This window comes from Canis lupus, chromosome 7 (assembly GCF_003254725.2).
Source record: "Canis lupus dingo isolate Sandy chromosome 7, ASM325472v2, whole genome shotgun sequence".
Lineage (NCBI taxonomy): Eukaryota > Metazoa > Chordata > Mammalia > Carnivora > Canidae > Canis > Canis lupus.
In genome coordinates, this window is record NC_064249.1 from 70,598,403 (window position 1) to 70,618,180 (window position 19,778).

General features: G+C 35.9%; 1 protein-coding gene across 7 annotated transcripts in view; it reads right to left on the reverse strand.

The window, feature by feature from the left end:
• The window catches only part of DLGAP1 (DLG associated protein 1), an 871,196-nt gene that overhangs the window by 753,507 nt on the left and 97,911 nt on the right, over positions 1-19,778 (reverse strand). The window contains exon 1 of one of the 7 annotated variants that reach the window (XM_035718636.2): positions 9,072-9,168. The exons of 5 other annotated variants lie outside the window; for them this stretch is intronic. The gene's annotated coding sequence lies outside the window, so the exon portion shown is untranslated. Of the gene's footprint in view, positions 1-8,988; positions 9,169-19,778 lie in introns of those variants that run through there. One more of the 7 variants, XM_035718635.2, reaches the window with a different exon arrangement.

Here is a 19,778-nt window from a genome sequence, read left to right on the forward strand (position 1 = left end):
CTTCACTTTTTTAAACTACGGAATACAGATCTATGATTCCTATGACATATCAATCTCCAAAAATTCTCTTAAGGATTTTCTTGTTTCTCATTTGGTAGGAAAATCTGATCTGATCTGAACTGATATGAAGCCACTTATTATTTAAAAGGCTCAACACAAATATTGTGATAATTCACCTGTGAAATTATGAATGGGTTTAACTACGGGGTTCTACCCCAGTACACTCCAGGGACGGGAAGGCCATTATGTAATATAGCCTATTTATCTCATGTTCTTTTCTAAAATCTAACAAGATCTGATTTCTGATTAGAATCTTTGATGAGCAGTTGTAGACCTAAAATAGTAACAAGGTCTCATGTGGTGCTTAGCATTTGCCCAGCATGTTATTTTAACTGCTTTACTTCAAATAATCCTCCCAATACCCTGATAAAGTAGGAACTATAATTAATCTCATCTTATTGATGAGCACACTGAGGCACAAGGAACCTCAGTAACTTGCTTGATTCCACGTGGCTTGGAAATGACAGACATCTGCAGCCTGAATCCAGATAGCCTAACTCCAGCATCTGCATTCCAAATCAACATACGTAACCACCGGCTTCACTTTCAGAAGTAGAATCGCTAAATCAACATGTTTAAGATCTTGATGTACATTGACAGGCTGTCTTCTTAGAATAGGATATCAGTGCTGGTCGTGACAAAGAATGACAATCAGTTTTTTTTTTATTGCTGTCCCTGGTTGTATTTTTAAGTTTTTCATATTTGGCAGGCAAAGAAAATTAAATTTATGGTTGGCTTTGATTTTAACTTACTTTTTGTGATGGTGATGATGAAAATGTTTGCCCATTTCTGTTATCACATGTTTTTTCTTCTTTCAATTATCTTGGTACACCCTTTGCCTAGTTAGAGATGCAACTGTCTAATGGTATCTTCCTGTTCCTTATGCTCACCTGCAGAGCCTCTTCCAGGTTTGTCACTACCCTCATCTGCTGTTGCTATTTCATACCTGCGAGAGAGGCTGTGCATCTGGAAGAGGTCTCCTTTCAAAGCTCAACCAGCCCAACCAACCTATAGCAGCCGTACTTCCAACCCTAACTCTTCACCCCACCCCACCCCCACCACACCATGCCCCCTTTTGTCCCTCCTCTCTTCCCCAATTGCCACCATTCATTTGACAACTGCTGGGATTAATGACTTGGAATCCTTGCGATGTTCTCTTATGAGGACTCTTCTTTCATTGCAGCTTCTCCTGTGTCAGAAACATCCCACATCTCCAACATTGGTGCCTTTCAATGACTCCAGTCTCTAAAGTTCCTGTCTTGAGCTCTATAATATTTTGCCAATTCTTGTCATCTACCACCATCACAGGCATTCTTCATTGTTGACTTAGGGAATAAACTTTGATCATTATATAAAGAACTCATCCAATATTCCAAGCCTCTGGTGCTTTCTCATCACCTCTATCAACCTTTGGCTTTGGAGAGAATGAAAAGCCAAAGAAATTTCTCCTACAAATCCTCTTCAAAAAAATATCAAATTTCTAGTAACATTAGCTGTAGATGAGACCAATTCAACTGTTTTTCAGCCAGTCCTGCATACATGTTTGGGGGTGTGTATGTGTGAGATATTTATTATCCCAATGTATATAAAACTACCATTTGCTTTACATCATCACCAATACTGGGCATTTTCAGTCTTTTTCATTCTAGTGATTCTAGGGGACATATCATGGCATTACCCCGTGGTTCCAATTAGAATTTCCCTAATGACTTCTGAAGTTTTTTAAATTGTTTATTGACTATGTGCATATTCCCTGTTATGAAGTTCCAATGCAAAATTTATCATTTTTAATAGGTTGGTTGCCCACTTTAAAGTTATTTTAGTTGTGGAGTTTTAAATATTCTGGAAAGGAGTCCTTTATTTTATATATTAAATATATATATATATATATATATATATATAACATCATGTATAATAGTTACAGTAAATATTTTCTTAGGCGGTGATTTATTTCACTCTTTTAGTGGACTAGAGTAACTAGAGTAGAATATTTTAAGTTACATTTATAATTTGTTTTTTAAAGTTAGTGTTTTTTTATCTCTTCTTCAGGAAAGATTTGCTCAGTCCAAGGTCATGGAAATATTCTCTTGTGTTTACTTATAAAGTTTTATTGTTTATCTTTTATATGTAGATTTATGCTCCATCTGAAATTGGCTTTTGTGAATGGTGTAAGTTAGAGATGAAGAATTAATTTTCCTCATATGTATAAACCACTAATTCATACAGTCTTTTCCCTAATGCTCTGCAGTTTAATTTTTGTCACAAATATTGAGTCCATCTTTGTGTTACCTTCCTTCTGGCCCCACACAATGATATTTGTCCATCCTTGTGGCAATACCAACTGATTATAATAACTCTAATATTATAGTCTTGATATCTGGTTATTCATATCTTCTGATTTTGTTCTTTTAGATCATCTTGGTTATTCTCATCTCTTTTCCACATAAAATTTAGAATCAGTTGGTTATTTTCTACAAAAAAAGTCTGCCATGATATAATGGGATCATGTTTTTTTTTTTGTTTTAGTTTTAGTTTTTGTTTTTGTTTTCCCTGTAGATGAAGTATTTTCATTAGAAGAAATGAAAAACATAAGTTTCTAGCTCAAAAGTCAATCAATCTAATCAATAGATACAGGAATAAGTAGAGACCAAAGCATAAAAGCATAAATTAATCATGAGAGTATGAGAAAAGAGTAACCTAATTAAGGAATTAATATTCTTTCAAAAAACTTTTACAAAATATACAGGGCTACTTTGACAGGGCAGGGAGGGGGGTGAGAAAAGGCAAACCTATAAAAATTAAGGAATGACAAGAAGGAATTAACTACTAAAAAAAGGCAATAAATAAATAAATAAGGGACTACTGTATGGACATCTAGGCTTATAAAAAAAAAACTTTAAGTTTTAAAATCTAGATTAAAAAGGACAGTTTTCCAGGGAAATACATACTACCAAAATTGACCCCTCAGAGATGGAAAGTTTAAAGAGATCAATTTCCATAGAAGAAAGAGAAAGCTATTAAGGATCAATCTCATCAAACAACCAGGCCAGACAGTATCACAGTTGAAAACCAAAAAACAAAAAATATACAGAGACCAAATATACAAAAAATATACAAAGACCAACACTATAAAATTGTCCCCATAGTTCCAACATACTATAAATTCAAAGTAAAAGAAAACTTGTTATTAAGCCACCATAATGTTGACACTTAAACCAAAAACTGTGTTCAAAAGAAAGAAATTTTATGAAAAGAAATTCACAGAGCAATCCTATCTATGCATATATCAACACAAGGCATTAAATAAAATTTGAGTCAGCAGAATACAGCATCACATTAAGAAAATAATGCACACAACCAAGTATGATTTATTCTAGAAATGCAAGATTAGTTCAAATCTATCAATATCATACACCATTCTTAGGTCCATACATGTTTTAATGAAATTTCAACATTCCCTCATTATAATAAACACTCAAGAAAATAAGAGAGAACACTTATATGAAAAATATTTATACTCTTCAGTCCTAAAACCAGTTTCTTACTTAATGAGAAGGTTCTAGAAGACTTAAAAAAAAAGATTTATTTATTTTAAAGAAAGAGGGAGGGACTGGGGAGGAGAGAGAGAGTGTGTGGGCATGCACCAGCATGCTCATAAGCACTGGGGGGAGGGACAGAAGGAGAGGGAGAGAGACAAACTCAAGACAAGACTCTCCAGTGATCACAGAGCCCTATGCAGGACTCAACCCCACGACCTCCAAAATCATGACTTGAGCTGAAACCAAGAGTTAATGCTTAACAGACTAAGCCACCCAGGTACCCCTAGAAGCATTTCTACTCAGATCTGAAATAGGAGGAGGATGCATAGTATCTCATTATTCACTGGTGTACTGAAAATACTAGCAAAAGGACTTAGACCAAATAACTCAGTTATAAGAATTGGTAAGGAAGAGGTGAAACTTTTTACTTATGAATAATGTGACATCCGGAAAATGCTAATGAATAACAGTAGTAGATCAATAAAATAATTCAGTAAGGCAACAGAATGTAAAATTAGTATTTAGAAATACCTTTCATATACATCGCATTATAAATAAATAATATGACCACACTGAAAAGAAGAGGAAAAAAACCTTACCTAAGTAACTGTTGAAAAAGTGTTTTGCTTGCTTACTATAAGGCTGCTCACATGCTGTATTGTAGTTAAAGATTTGTTTTTCACAATGGTATGAAATTGTAGTACAATGAAATTGTACTTCATGTGTACTTACAGATTAATAATGAAATATATTGATGATAATGAGAGTAAAGTTTTTCATTGTTACAAATCACTAGTAATGGAGGGGAGTTTGCCAGAATAAACCCTGTGTTGTTGGAATGGAATTAGATATATCAATGAAATAATAATTGTATGTGTGAGTAGAAACACAGAGATAGAAATGATAGATGTGTGTATATGCTTGTTTGCATATATGCACATATGTCCTAGTTCAGGTGACAGAGGACCTAGAAGCAGGGACAAAGTTCAATAAGTACACCCAGCACCCAGATCTTGGTTTCCAAATACCCTTCTTCAATAAAATGAACTAAAAGTCCTTGGAGAAACGGTTGATTTCAGGAATGAGGCAGAGAGAAGAATAAGGAAATGGGGCAAGAAGAGCCAGCAAGATCTTGTAATGACAGAAAGGAAGTAAATGCTCAAAATCTGATGGCATGTCAAAAGAATAAAGGATCCAGTCTCAAGGAACGCCCAATGGCCAAACCTAGAATAAAGTTAACAAACCAAACAAGAGTGAATTTTATCTCCTGTAATAAATAAGTATCCTGAGTCTATACTACAAACAAGAAATTACATGAAGAAATAAGGACATTTATTTAATGTAACAGCTTATTCTTAGAGTAGAATTCAAATTAATATAGAAGGAAGGATGCAAAAAAAATCATCATCTCACAAACATCAGAGTAATAATTATTGCAGAAGCAAGAATCACTGACAAAGGCTAATGTTACTGGGGAAAAGTATATGAGAATACAGGATATTTACATAGTCTAAAACTGTCTCCCCACAAGATACCTATTAACTGTAAATACATATGTATTTATAATTAAATATATTTATAAGTTACATATATTTATATATGGAAATAAATACATTATGGGGAAAACTGACAAATTTCACCTCAATCAAGTTATCTATCTTAGTATCACCAAGAATGAAGCATGTCAACATTATGTACCTCCTGATAGGAGGCATTGAGATTACTTTATTACTTTAAAAAAATAGACTCCTAACTCTGGGAAACGAACTAGGGGTGGTGGAAGGGGAGGAGGGCGGGGGGGTGGGGGTGAATGGGTGATGGGCACCGAGGGGGGCACTTGACGGGAGGAGCACTGGGTGTTATTATGTATGTTGGTAAACTGAACACCAGTTTAGTGTTCAAAAAAATAAAAAATAAATTTATTATAAAAAAATAAAATAAAAAATATATTATATTTATTTATTCATGAGAGACACAAAGAGAGGCAGAGACATAGGCAGAGACTCATCCCAGGACACCAGGATCATGACCTGAGTGGAAGCAGATGCTCAATCCCTGAGCTACCTAAGTGCCCCTACCTCATCAGTTCTGCCATAAGGAGGAACCTGAGGGGTACCTGAGTAGTTCAGGTGGTTAAGTGACGGATTCTTGGTTTTGACTCAGGTCTTGATTTCAAGGTCCTGATATAAGAGCCCTGCACGAGGCTCTCCGCTTAGCAGGGAGTCTGCTTGTCTCCCTCTCTCTATACCCTCCCTACAGCTCACTCTGTCTCTAAAATAAATAAATCCTTTAAAAAAATGAGGAACCTGAATTTAATCATGAAGAAATGTCAGACAAACACAAATTCAGAGAAATTCCCCAACTTGAATGGTCAGCACTCCTCAAAAAGGTCAAGGTCACGAAGATACATGAAGTTTAAGTTCCCCATCTCAAGGGATAATAGATACGACAGCTAAATGCAATTTAAGATCTTGGATTTAATCCTGAACTAGAAAAAGGACATTTGTAGCACAATTGGCAAAATTTTTAAAATTTTGAATTGTATCAATATTAACTTCACAATTTTATAATTGTATCACAGTTATTATAGAAGATCTTGACATTTAGTGAAGCTGGGTGATGGGTTTATAACAACTTTTGGTAATACTTTGGCAAATGTTTTGAAATTCCTTACTTCAAAATGAAAGTTTAAAAACATTTTAAAAGCACCTGGGAAAAAGATGAGCAAACTAAATTCAAAAGATAATAGATAAAAGGAATGAATTAAAATGAATCCAAAAATCAATTGAGTTGAAACCAGGTATATAATGGAAAAAAACAAAAGCTGTTTCTAGAAACTCTTAAGACATTAGGAAAAGAAAAGAGAAATTTAGCAGTATCACATGAAAATAAAGACATCTCTGCAGTAAAAGAATGTCAGAAAAAACTTCATGCCAGTAACTTACAAAACAGAACAGTCATGAGACACACCCACACATATATAGCTACCTAATTTATAACAAAGATGCCATCTCAATGAATGGAAAAAACAATGAATTGGATCTTTTCAGTAAATAGTGCTTGATAAACTGAAAATGCATGTGGAAAAAAAAAATGGGTCTTGACCACTTCTTCACACTTTATCCAAAACATAAAAATAATGCCAGATGGATTATATACTAATATGAGAGGTAAAATGAGATAGCTTCTAGAAAAATGGTTCAAAACAAAAACCTAGTGTTAGCAGATAGAAGAGATGAAATTCACATGTGTTGGTCCAGTGTAAATGGTTCACTTTAAAAGACCGTGTAGCTAAAGCTGAACAAATGCAGAGTCTTCGATCAGCAATTGCACTCCTAGGGAATAATCATGTGTATGCGCCAAAGATGGGAACCAGAATCTTCATAGGTTTTTCACTCATGAAAGCCAAAACCACTACCAAGGCAAATTTTCTTCATTTACAGAACTGATTAATATATTATGCTATAATTGTAAAATTGACTGCTCTCTAGCCACAAAGTGTATTAAAATATTGTTGCCTACAACATCATCAAATCTACAGAGATAATGTTGAGTAACAACAAAAACAAAAATGAAGCAAAGGGTATTATATTTATATAAAATTCAAAAAACTGATAACACTAATTTGTAGTGGAAAAATACATTATGGTGATTACCCCTGGGGGTATTAATTAGGAAGTACGACACAGGAGTTCTTGGGCTAGAGATAATATTCAATACTTTATATTCCTAAGGGTTACACAAGTATAACCCAGTACCCATCATGTCCACTAGACTGTACACTTGAGATTCATGTGGTTTACACATGAATTTATATAGATTATAATTCAGTGAAATTTTTTCCTGAATGTATCGTTTCGTCTATATTTTCAAGTTTAAACATGACATATTCCCAGACAGAGCTTTCAAGGATGAAATTAAAACCAAGTATTAATTTCTGAGAATATATTCTTCCATTAATAACAGAAAAAAGGAAAAGAACTGTTTTTAAACTTTCAATCCCTTTGCTGAAACTGGATGCTTTAGCTATCTACTTATTACTTTGTAGAGCAAGAAAAGATGATATCCTGGCATTTACTACAAATGCTGACTATGTCCTCTGTTACAAAGTGTTTATTTTTTCTCAAAAAATGGCAGGAGATATTGGATACTGATAAATACTGCAGAGTTAGCACTTTGGGCCAGCTTAGAAAAATATTTTTAATTTCTGTATACCAAACTGATTGTTTTGAAAACATTGTAGTGGGGCATTTTAGTTGTCTAAACTAACAATATACTTCTACCTATATAAAGGTGCTAAAGCAAAAGCATGTATTTCAATTTTCCTCAACATTAAACTACAATCACAATCACATTTAACTCCCATGATAGAATTTCTAGAATTTTCCATCTCTATCAACTCTAATCAATCAACTAACAATAGTGAGTTTGAAATCTCAACTGCAGTCATCCATGATTTTCTCTGAAAGGCCCATTTTAAAAAAAATTAACATACTGTCCCTTAAGTGTTTCATATTCTTTTATGGAAGACAGAATTATAACTAAATCATAATTGACATATGAAATATTAATACTAGTCATTCAAGTATAGATTTCTACCAATAAACTGTCAGATGTTTAGCCTCTATGCTACCCACAGGGTCTATAATACAGTGTCTTCAATATGGCCAGTTATCAATATATTGTTTTTCTAAATTCTAAAAGGTAACACCCTTAAGGTGAAAGGAAAACATCCAATTATGATCAACATCTTCTATTAAGAGAAGGCTGGTAATTACATATACATTCAATTTTAAAAAGCCAAAAAAAATAAATTAACTCTGGTAATTGGGACATATTTCAATTATCTAGAAAATGTCCTTATTTATCACCTTTCTGTTCGACATCATTTCCAAGGAAATGAGGTATTACTGTGCATACATACAATGTCATTTACAGATCCAGAAAAAAGATGAGAATAGGACTATTTATAATTATATTTCCTCTAGAACCTTAATAGAGTTTTATGACGTACAAGTATTTCTGTACGTTATACTGCAGAAGTCCTCTTTTGACTTTTGCTTTATTCTAATCTTACAATATTCTCTGTTCCTCTGAATTTAACTCTTCCCACTGCCATTACCAATGTTTCAATTTGTAGGTTTCATCTAACTACTGAAGCATTATCAGAACCCAAATAAACACATATTATCTTACTAATTAATGCTCTCCCAGAGACTTAGAAATTAATATAGGCCCTGCTGCAGAAATAATGGCCACTGAAATCACAGCCCTAACACACACTCAAATATCCATTTCCTTACAAGGTTAGCAAAAGATGGAGAAGTTAGTAAATAAAACTGCACAAAAGCACAGATTATATTGGCTCATAGTTATACTAAAATGCTACCTTAGCAGACATTCACAAGCTCTGCCTTTAGGATTCTGACAGTGACGTAAACATCATGCAAAGAAATATTGAAGAAGAATTACATAATCAGTTCTTCAACCAGTTGTTAGCTTGTTTGCTGTAGATTTAGACACTGCTGCAGGCTTCTAGTGGTTGGCAACTCACACTGTGGAAAATGTCACTGGGCTTTGCTACCCTACTAGCTGTGCTCCACAGAGCAGAAAATTAAGCTTGACATATTTGAGGGAGGAGTTCTCTGGTTTGTAACAATTTATAAAAATAGCCATACTTATTTATTCCAGGGTCACATTTGTAAGTTCTTAGTAACTGTGAGATAAATTTAATTTTATTACACATGCTAAAACCTTAGATCATTCTCACATAAAATCCAGCTAATTATCTCCAAAGTAAATAGAGTTTCATCTCTAACTTAAAAAGATACATATACATACAGTACTATGAAATACTTTAAAATCTATACCATTTAAAATAAATTGAAGAAAAATTAGTATCTAAAATCATGCATTTTAGCTTAAGTTTATTCTGATTCTTTTTAAATAAAGATAAATCTGAATAGCTGGTTGTGTATCAAAATATGAGTTTCATTATGAATAACCTAGACTTAATGTATAAATGGAATTGTTAGATTATACTAGGTTCAAATTTTCTACTTTATACATTTCTTTTGAACTATGCTAATATTTAAAACTAATTATCCTTTAGTTTGTTTCAGCATATTTGAAATATTTAAATGTTAATTTTTCTATTATAAGTAGAATCATATATCATAAATTGCTGCACTTTACAAATTTACAAATTCAAAATAAAACTATGAGATCCTGAAATATGCCACACAGTAAGATCATCAGTGAAGAAAAGTATTCATAGTACTGCTTGTAGAAAATTTGCTCAACTTTTTCAATAACATCAAACCACATATTTAATCACTCAGAGGCATTTGCCACTTTCATCAAAATGAAGATACACCTCCTCGTCTCTTGCCAGATTTCTTTCTTACCTGACTGTGGTTGTTCTCTCATGCAAACTAAAACATAAGCATAAGAATATTATGCTTCTAGACTATCTACAATATGCCAGACCCATTTTATTATGAATGCCAAACACTCTGGCCTTCAGAGAAAAATGCTCCCATATCTCTCCATTTCCTTGGTACCTTATCTCTCTGGTTTGTGCGGTTAGCCTCTCACCAACACTTCCTTCTCTTACCACGGCTTGGACAGCCATCCCTTCTAACTTTTAATCAAGTGAATGCCATTTACTTAGCACCTGCTAAGTCAGTCACTGCTCTAAATGGCTCTGATGAACACAGATATCCATAGATCACAAGGAACACACATATACATAGACCACATCTTTATTTAAAGAAAGATGTCCTGTGATTCCTCTTTTATAAAGTAGCCCCTGATGCCTGAGAAATCTCCCAGCAGTCAAACAACCTCATCCACTTACCCACACATGACATCTTGTCTTTTCCTTAAGCTTCCTATTTGAATTAAGAGAAACCAGCATTCCCTTTCCCCACTAACCATCACCTGGAATTCTACACACTCTTGACATTGCCCTTAAAACATACACTCATGACCAGTATTTTATGGAAATCTCTAAGTCTATTTTCTTATTTGACTTCATGTTTCCTTATCAATGATCCTCTGTATGTGACTCTCAATTAGTTTTGTATAGATGGTTGTATATTCATGGAGAGGAAGGGCCACTTGTAACTTTCTAAAGTCCTTGGCACAATTAAACATTAATGTCCTCTGTGATTATAAGGATTATCAGCCTGGAATTGTAGATGTTTCTTTACTCATTCCTGTAAGTCTTCTGGGCAGAACTATACTCCAAAAGGCTATAGATCAAGTGTAGGGGAAGTAACTGAAAGGAAGCAAGCATTTGAGTAATAATTCTAGCTCTCAGAAAACTCTCTTTTAAATGATCTATTGTAAATCAGGAGTTAATAGCACTTAAAATACAAATCATCACACACCAAAGCTTCCCACTTTTTAATTATCTGCTCTTGGCCTCCAAAACACTTGGCTGCTCATCTCCTATTTCGTTTTGCTTTGTTTTGTTTGTTTTGTTCTTCCTTTCTTTCTTTAGGTCTCAGGAGATGCACTGGCTCAATAAAGGCATCCCCCTGAGTAGGGGGCAACAAGTCACAATGCCTCCTTGATCAACCTTCCTGAGCTGACATGTTGCAAGTGACCTGAAGTGGCTACATCTGTTCAGTCAAGTTATTACAAGCAGCATGAAGAGGGAACCCCATGCCAAGCAAAACAACCACAGTACAGCCTCCTTTAGGTCCCCCAAGAAGCTGCAGAATCCTACAACTGGCACTTTTCAGGTTTCCCTTTCTCCCTCACAAGACAATTCTCTCTTCAATATGAAGGGTTCTCTGCAGCTTTTTTTCTTTTTTTTTAAGTAATGAACAAATTTGGCTTAGAGGAAACAATATTTTCAGACTAAGAATGAAAAATATTTTATATCCTAAAATGTGGAAATCTTGAAACTTTATATTTTAAATATATCGAATTTATATATTAATAAAGCTTATGTACTTAAATATACTTTCCCTACTCTATTTTTCATTTATTTATTTATTTATTTATTTATTTATTTATTTATTTGAGAGAGAGAGAGAGAGAGGCAGAGACACAGGCAGAGGGATAAGCAGGCTCCATGCCGGGAGCCCCATGTGGGACTTGATCCCGGGACTCCAGGATGGATCCCTGGGCCAAAGGCAGGCGCTAAACTGCTGAGCCACCCAGGGATTCCCCCTACTCTATTTTTCAAGTGTTCATTTATTATTATTATTTTTGGGGGTGTCAGGCTCACCAGTGTCTAATTAGCTTCTATCAACTTATAGGTACTTTTAAGTTATATATTCTCTATCCTTGTAACAAAAAGATCTATAGATTAAAAAAAAAAATACATGAACTGGAGCTCCTGGGTGGCTCAGTCAGTTAAGTGTCTGCCTTCAGCCTGGGTCATGATCCCGGAGTCCCAGGACCCAGCCTTGCATTGGACTCACTGCTCAGCAGGAGTCTGCCTCTCCCTCTGCCCCTCCCCTTTCTTGTTTCCTCTCTCTCTCTCAAATAAAATATTTTATTATTTTTTTATTTTTTATTTAATTTTTTATTTATTTATTTTTATTTTTTTAATTTATTTATGATAGTCACAGAGAGAGAAAGAGAGAGAGGCAGAGACATAGGCAGAGGGAGAAGCAGGCTCCATGCACCGGAGAAGCAGGCTCCATGCACTGGGAGCCTGATGTGGGATTCGATCCCGGGTCTCCAGGATCGTGCCCTGGGCCAAAGGCAGGCGCCAAACCGCTGCACCACCCAAGGATCCCCTCAAATAAAATATTTTAAAAAATACTTGAACTTGGGGTGCTTGGGTGGCTCAGTTTGCTAGGCATCTGACTCTTGATTTTGGCTCAGGTCATGATTGCAAGGTCATGAGATTGAGCCTCATGTCCAGTTCCATAATGGGTGTGGGGCCTGCTTAAGGTTTTCTGTCTCCCTCTGCCTTGACCCTTCCCCTCAGTCTCAAATAATAAATAAAAAAATCTTTAAAAAATACATGAACTCAAATTTATAATTCCTGGGTTGCTGCTATCTATTATAACTTCCCCCTACTGTCTGAGCAGTCTCAGTACCCAGATGTGTACTACTTCAACACATCTGTTTAGGCTAGGAAACAGAAACACTCACTGGATATTGCTCCCACTGGTAACAGGTGCAGAAGCTCTGTGTGAAGCATAACATCACTGATCTTCATGTCACAGAACAAGATGATCTCCACACCTCCTTATCTATTAAGCATCATCTCTATGTACATACATGCCACGGCATGGCTCAAAATTTTAACATATGCGTTAGATCTTAACAATCTTCAAGTTATCTTAGAAGAGGTGGGAAGTACAAGTGGACTCCCAACTTTTCTCCAATTAATCTTCTTAAAAAGAAATCTCTCCCTATGCACACACATCAGAATGGGTAAAATGAGTGATAACACTAAATGCTGGCCAGGGTGTAGAGAACCTTTGTCACTCACACACTGCTGGTCAGAATGTAAAATTACATAGCCACTCTGGAAATGGTTTGGAAGTATATTATAAGACTCGACATGGGTGGTGGGCATTATGGAGGGCACTTGTTGTGATGAGTACTGGTGTCTTATATATAAGTGATGAATCACTAAATTCTACTCCTGAAACTAATATTACAGTGTATGTTAACTAACTGGAATTTAAATAAAAAATTGAATACAAAAAAATTGAATACATACACAACTACATATACTCAACATACACTTTACAACTCAGCAATTGTACTTTTGGACATTCGCCCCACAGAAAAGAAAACTTATGTTCACAAAACACCTGCACATAAGGGCAGCCTCGGTGGCTCAGCGGTTTAGCACCATCTTCAGCCCAGGGCATGATCCTGGAAACCTGGGATCGAGTCCCACGTCAGGCTCCCTGCATGGAGCCTGCTTCTCTCTCTGCCTGTGTCTGTGCCTCTCTCTCTGTGTCTCTCATGAGTAAATAAATAAAATATTTTTAAAGAAAACCTGTACATAATTGGGGCGCCTGAATGGCTTACTTAAGCATCTGATTCATGATTTCAGCTCAGGTCATAATGTCAAGGTCATGCTCTGCACAAAGTCTGCCTAAGACTCTCTTTCCCCGTTCCCTTGTCCCTCCTCCCCACTCTAAATTAAATCTTAAAAAAAAATCTATATACAATTGTTCACAGTAACTTTGTTCATAAGAGCACAAAACAGGAAAAGCCTAAATGTCCTTCAATGGGTATAAAAGACCATGGAACCCTATTGTTGGGCACAACTGCTTGGATGATTCTCAAGAAAATTATGCTGAGTGTAAAAAGTCAATCCCCAAAGGTTATATTGCATGATTCTATTTACATAGCATTTTTGAAATAACAAAATTATAGAACAATGGTTGCCAGGGTCAGGGATGGAAGATCTATGGCTTTAAAGGGGTAGCACGAGGGAACCATATGATTACAGAAAGTTCTGGATCTTGATTGTTCTAGTGGTTACACAAATCTACACATCTGATGAAACTAGAGCTCACATGCACATACACAGAGTATACGTATAACTGATGAAATCTTAACCGTTGGGTGTACCAATGTCCATTTCTTGGTTTTAACATTGTACTATAGTGATACAAGTTGTTTTTGAGGGAAACAGAGTTAACTTGTACAGGACCTCCCTGTACATTTTTTCTTTGCCATTTCCTATGAAACTATGATTTCAAAATAAAAGAATACAAAGAGAAATCTTCTGTGCCCTCCCCCATACTCTTCTAACTACTGCTCTCTGCTTTCCCTTCTGCTCCCTTTACAGCAATTTTCTCAAAAGCTATCTGTTGTCTAATACACTGCTCCCATACTGCTGTTTCTTTTTTAGATTTTATTTATTTATTTTGAGAGACAGAGAGAAAGAGTATATGCTAGCAGGGGAGAGAGGCAGAGAGAATCTCAAGCAGACTACGTGTCAAGTGTGGAGCCTGATGCAGGGCTCAGTCTTACCACCAGGAGATCAGGACCCGAGCCAAAAATCAAGAGTCTGAATCTGGGATCCCTGGGTGGCACAGCGGTTTAGCGCCTGCCTTTGGCCCAGGGCGTGATCCTGGAGACCCGGGATCGAGTCCCACGTCAGGCTCCCGGTGCACGGAGCCTGCTTCTCCCTCTGCCTGTGTCTCTGCCTCTCTCTCTCTCTCACTGTGTGCCTATCATAAATAAAATAAAAATTAAAAAAAAAAAAAGAGTCTGAATCTTACCCAACTGAGCAACCCAGGCATCCCTCCCACACTGCTATTTTAAATTTGTTCCAGTCATAGCTCTGACCCCTCTACCAGCTCTAAAACATCTCATCAAGATCACCAACAGCATCCATTTTCCTCAGTCCAGAAGTCATTTGCTCATCTTCATCATGTGTCTATCACTCTTGATCTAACAACCACATTCAACAGAAGTGATCATATATATCCCTAAGTATGCTTTCTTTACTTTATAGATGCTCCTGGCTTTCCTTTTCTCTCATGTGGCATTCACTCTCATCTGGAGGTTGCTCTATATTTCCCAGAGATTTTCCCTCTGTCGACCCATTCTCTTGGTAAATGCATCCAGTCTCCTTGGTTTGACTTTTCTATCCACTGACAACTCCCAAATTTATATTCCTAGTCTAGTCCTCTTCCCTGAACTTCAGATTTGTATGTAGCAGCCATGGTCAATCTCTATGTAGATAATTCATGGGCATCTTAATCTTCACACACCCTAAGCCAAACACCTGTTAACCCACCAAATGTGCCCATTCTAGGATGTTTCCTATCTCAAAACAGACAACTCTGTATTTCCTGTAACACAAGCCAAACCACGTCCAATCAATAATACCAGTGCCTCTACTTCTATAATATATACCGAATCTGAGAACTTCCCACAACTGTCATTATTACCACCTTGTTTGAATCTGTTATTATATTTGGTCTAGGTTCTTCAAATGGTACTGTAACTCACTACTCTGGCCTTGCTCTCTACAGTATATGTTCAGTGCAGTGACCCAAGTAATTCTTTTAAATTATAGTTTGTTCGAGATACCCTCTGACCTCAAATACCCTATACTTTCCAGATCTCATGCCTTACTGTGAGCACCTTTGTTTACTCTGCTGTAATCCACTGGCCTCCTTGTTTTTTTCTAGAACATACCAAGTACAAGCCTCTGTATTTCCCGTTCCAACAGCATGGGTAGTCACAAGGATAACTTTGTCTCTTCCTATTTCAGGTACTCACATGTTACCCTTTAAGATAGATTTTCATCACTCCTTGCCTTACTATACTCCACAGCAATCACCACCTCATATATCATAAAAATGATATACCATTCATTCCTTTATCATCTGTGGATTCCCATTAAAAAACAAACTTCACAGAACTTGTGGTTTTGTCCATTTTTATACTTCTGTATTGCCGTTGTCTAAATCATGCCTGGAACATGTAAGGCTCAATTGTGATATGAATTATTATTTAAACAATTATCCAAATACCTTTCTACTTCCAAGTAGGAAGGAAGCTGCGGTATTTGGAGTAATGTGTAGTCAAGAATTCTGTAAGATCTGAAGAACCACAGAGAACCCCATCTGTTCCATGACTGATAGCTCTGGCAAGCACAGCAGACATCACCTCATTGCTGCAAGGTCTGGCAGTCACATGGCCAAGTACTTCATAGTCACAGATCTCTCTACTCAATAACAGAGTCCCCTTGGAGGGCAAGGCCTAGCTACTCCCTTGTCCCTGGGGATTCCATAGCCCAAGAGCAGCAAGAAATGTAGCTGGTAGGAAGCATATACATCTACTTTTAGCTTCCTCTGATCCCAGATAGTCTGAAATGTGTACTCCCATGTAAAATAACTGAAACAAAGTCACAAGAGGCTCAAAAGCATCTCTGAGATGGCAGAAGAATCACTGAACCTAAATAGGCCATAAGAATTGTGCAATATTGGGATGCCTGGGTGGCTCAGCAGTTGAACATCTGCCTTCAGCTCAGGGCCTGATCCCAGGGTCACAGGATCGAGTCCAGCATTGGGCTCCCTGCAAGGAACCTGCTTTTCCCTCTGCCTGTGTCTCTGCTTCTTTCTCTCCCTCTGTGTGTCTCTCGTGAATAAATAAATAAAATCTTTTTTTAAAAGGAATTGTGCAATATTAAGAATGGAAAGCAAAGGAATGAACAAATAGAGGCCTATAGGATATCATCAAGCTTACTAACATATGCACAAATGAGGACCCCAAATAGAAAGGACAAAAAGGAACTAATTTTTAAGAAATGGCTGAACACTTTCCGAATTTGATGACAAACATTAATCCACAACAAGCCCAAAGAATCCCTCCTTGCCCCCCCCCAAAAAAAACCATAAATATTCCTCTTGGAGGACACAAGAGGAAAAATGTCTTCTCACATACAGGGAGGTTAAAAGGCAGTGGGATGGCATTTTCAAATGTTGAGTGTTTAAGAACAATACCCATCAACTGAGAATCCTATATCCAGCAAAACTTCCTTCTAAACAAAGAAGAATAAAAGATATCAGCAAATAAACAAGGGCTGGGGTTATCCTCTGCTAGCACGCCAGCCCTATAGGAAGTCCTTTAGCTGAAAAGAAATCATGCCCAATGGAATGGAAGAAATAAAACCACGAAAAAAGGTAAATGTGAACATTTATTTTTCTTCTCAATTGATTTTAAAGTTAACTGCATAAAGTGCTGTAAAACTATCCTTGCACTTAAAGATGTAAAAATATGACAGTAGTAACACAAGCAGATTGAAGGAAATGTAGTCTTATTGCAAGTAGGCTTCCAAGTTTTACTGGCATTTTATTGATACTAACCTGAAGTAATGCATATTATAATTCCTGGAACAACCACCAGAAACACACACACACACACACACACACACACACACACCACTGTATTAACTTCTTTGTTGGTTTCTTTACATTAGAAAGTATATACTTAGTTCTAAAAAAGGCAGCATAAGAAGAAGAGAGAAAAAAGAGGCAGAGAAATAGAGCAGAATGATAGATACAAATCCAACCGTATTAGCAATTACATGAAGTGTCACCGTATTAAATACTGCGATCAAAAGGTAAAGACTGTCAAGCTGGCATTATAAAAATACAAAAAGTAACAAAAAATGTTTAAAAATCACAAAGAAACAAGGTTCAAGTATATGCTGCCTAGTTGAGACAGACTTGAGATTCAAAATACAAATAAGTTGAAAGTAAGAGGATAGCAATAGATTTAACAGGCAAATAGTAACCATAGAAGAGCTGAAGTGGATATACTAATACCAGACCAAGAAGATTTTAAAACATTTCTTTTTTTGCTAGAGAGAAAAAACTGACAATATTAGAAGTTCAAAATTAGAAACAGATAATTTGATAATAACCCCAATACCCAGGTTCAGTAATCAATACTAGACAGAAAAATCAAGCTCATTAAAGACTCAAAACACTTGTCAACATCACGTAATCATTTTGTATAGACTACATCACCTGGTAATAGCAACACACATATTCAAGCTCACATGGAACTGGAACATATTCTAAGACAGACAATATACTAGGCCATAAAGGAATCCTGATAAATTTAAAAGGATAACAATTATACAGTGTGTTCTAAAGTCACAACAGAAAGAAATCTGAGAAGTGCCCAACTATTTCCAAGGGTAACTAAACTCAGTTCTGAATAACTTATGGGTCAAAGAAGAAATTACAAAGAAAATTAGAATATATTTTGAACTAAAGACAAAGCTACAACATACCAAAATTTATGGGATGCAGCTAAATCAGGGCTATGGAGCAAACTTATACCTTCACTCACCAGTATTAGAAAAGAATCTTCAATCAGTACCCTAAATTCCCACTTTAAAAAAAAACTAGAAAGAGAGCAAACTTAACCCAAAGCAAATAGATTCCATTATTATGAAGAGTTCAGGAAAGGCACATCTATAGAAATGGCAAGCAGATTAGTGACTGTTGCTTAGAATTGGGAGCAGCCATTGTCTGCAAACAGTGTGAAGGATCTTTTTGAGGGGGATAGAAAAATGTCCTAAAACTGGATTGGAAGGATGATAGTGTAATTCTATAAATACTTTCAAATTAATAATTGTAGTTGTATAATTCAATGATTTATTTCATTTATACTTCAAAAAAGCGACTAAAAGACAATTTGCCTCACCAGCAGTGGAGTAATGTGCACATGTGTAAATACCACAAACAAATAAAATTGAGTATTACCAAATGGAGCTATCCAATGCTAAGCACAGACATAAAAAAAAAAGATCTATTTAATCCTGTTCCTTATAGGTTTATAGCCAAAAAAATACCCCCTTATTTTAAGTATTTCATTTTAAATGGATAAAACTATTAGGCCATGGCCTTAATTTTTCAAGTTAAAATTTGTATTTAAAAAACTAAATTTTATTTACCACTGAAATATTAAGTCAAACGCTCTATCTTTCTTTCCACAATGATGGGGTTACCTTGTCCATTAGGCATGGGGTTTTGTGGGAGATTTTTCCTATCAGTATAAATAAATCTTATTTTTCCTCTTTAGCAAGAGACTCTGATTTTTCTTTTTTTTAAGTTTTTATTTATTTATTCATGAGACACACAGAGAGGCAGAGACATAGGCAGAGGGAGAAGCCAACTCCCTGCGGGGAGCCTGATGCAGGATGTGATTTCAGACACCCCCCCCCACCAAAGAGTCTGATTTTTCAGTAGAATTATATTTAATTGCAACAAATCATCATAACTTTGACCAAACATTTATAGACATATAGACACCATCAAAATGATTTATTTGATATAGTCAGGGGCCACTTTCTCCAATAAAATTGGTCTAAATCTGGATTTCACCAACCAAAGTTTAAGTATCAAATGGATTTCCATCATCCTTAAACTCTGAAAACAGTCTATCTGGGTCCTAATTACTCAGCAATTTCTTGTGATGTTTTCATATATAAATAAAAGAATGGAAAAATTTGAACCATTTTAAGAGTGTTTGGGGAAATTGAGTTTTTCTTAAAAATGTAGCGTTCTGAGAGAAAAGATCTGAATCCCTTTAAAAGTTTATTTCTAAATCTGATGGAGAAGAGTTACGAAGAGCTAGATCATATGTTTTCAACAAGGAGATGGTTTCTCATGGAAAGTGAGAGATCTTAAATGCTACCATGGCTTGTGTTCCAAA